The sequence below is a fragment of the Gossypium hirsutum genome, chromosome A12 (genome assembly GCF_007990345.1).
Source record: "Gossypium hirsutum isolate 1008001.06 chromosome A12, Gossypium_hirsutum_v2.1, whole genome shotgun sequence".
Taxonomy (NCBI): domain Eukaryota; kingdom Viridiplantae; phylum Streptophyta; class Magnoliopsida; order Malvales; family Malvaceae; genus Gossypium; species Gossypium hirsutum.
The window spans coordinates 17,455,906-17,457,693 of record NC_053435.1 but is presented as its reverse complement, the minus strand read 5'-3'; the positions used below and the strand labels follow the sequence as shown (position 1 = coordinate 17,457,693).

General features: G+C 33.6%; 1 non-coding gene across 1 annotated transcript; it reads left to right on the top strand.

The window, feature by feature from the left end:
* Positions 1-1,417: 1,417 nt before the first annotated feature.
* Positions 1,418-1,524, top strand: LOC121211515 (small nucleolar RNA R71). The gene has a single exon (XR_005906739.1). It is a non-coding gene; the product is annotated as a small nucleolar RNA R71 (small nucleolar RNA).
* Positions 1,525-1,788: the final 264 nt, after the last annotated feature.

Sequence of the window (1,788 nt, the reverse complement as noted above, 5' to 3'; positions counted from 1 at the left end):
GCGGTGGCTAAAAAGGGTCGGCCTAAAATCAAAGGTAACTCAACATCCTCGACCATGTCAAGTATCACAAAGTCAACAAAGAATAAAAATTTATCTACTTCAATAAGCACATCTTCAATAATACCCTTAGGATACTTAATTGATCTATCACGTAGTTGAATGCTCATCTAGTAGGCTTTGGTTCCCTTAGACCAAGTTGCTTAAACATTTTATAAGGCATTAAATTGATGCTATCACAGAAAATCAGTCAAAGTTTTCTCAACAGATAAACTACCAATAAAATAAGGGATAGTAAAAACTCCCTAGATCCTTAAGCTTGGTAGGAAGTTTAGTTTGGAAAATGACTTAACATTCTTCATTAAGCTCCATAGTGGACAACTTCTCTAAATTTCTTTTATTTGTCAAAAGCTTCTTTAAAAATTTAACATACTTGGGCATTTGCGAAAGAGCTTCAACAAAAGGTAAGTTAATATGCAATTATTTAAAAAGATCAAGAACTTTACCAAAATTTTCATCCATGCGGTCTTTCTTCAACTTTGCTAGGTATGATATTGGTGGTTTGTATTCTCTAAGCATCGACTTTTGCTCTTTCTTGCTATCCTCAACCCCATCATCATTCTAAAAAATTTCTTATTTTGACTTCTCTTTAGGCTCTATTAACACTTTCCACTTATCAAAGTAGTTGCATTGACTTGCTCTTTTGGGTTGGTTTCAGTGTTATTGGGTAAACTACCTTGTAGTCACTTTGAAACCAATTTAGCAAGCTAGCCAATCTGATTGTCGAGACCTTAACTAGATGTCTATTGATTCCTCAAAGTTACTTCAGTGTTTTGAAATCTATTTTCGGAAACTGAAATGAATTTAACCAACATCTCTTTAAGATCTAACTTCTTCTCTTGTTGATATGACTGTTGAAAGCCTAGAGGGGGTTGTGATATTTGATTCCTTTGACCACCCTAAGAAAAGCTTGGATGATTCCTCCATCTTAGGTTATAAGTATTGCTATAAGGGTTATTTTGAGGTTTAGAAATATTACCCATAAAGTCAACTTGCTTATACTTAATGTTAGACTTCAAAGGTAAGCATTCTTGACTGATCATACCCGCTCCAGTCACATCACATTGCATCACAGGAATTTCTTGTTTCCCTAGACTCAAACCATCAATTTTTCTACCAAAAGCTTTAACCTAACTTGCCAACATAGTAACTGTATCTACATAAAAAAACACCAGCTGCCTTGGTAGGCTTTACTCTCGTAACTTGCTACTAATAATTATTCAGTGTCATCTCCTTCATAAACTTTTGGGTTGCTTTAGGTGTTTTTTTATTCAGTGTTCGTCTGGTTGTTGCATCAATCATTTGCCTAAATGAGAGATTCAAACCATTATAAAAGTTTTGAACCTGTAGCCACAAAGATAAACCATGATGAGGGCACATTCTTAAAAGATCCTTAAATCTCTCTTATGTATCATAAACCGTCTCAAACTCAGATTGGGTAAAAGAAGAGATATCATTTCCCTACTTAGCTATTTTTGTAACACCCCTAACCCGTATTCGTTGCTAGATTAGGGTTACGAAGTATTATTGAGCAAAATAGAACATTTAACTTCACAACAGAAAAAATTATACAATTTAAATGTTAACATTTAATAATTGAATCTAATCATGGTAAAAATAAACTTACAGGCCTTAAATCGATCCTACGGGGCCCTAAAAATAATTTGGGAACATTCTAGATCAATTCGAAAAAAATTAGAAGATTTTGGGAAAAATTGAAAATTTTGAAAA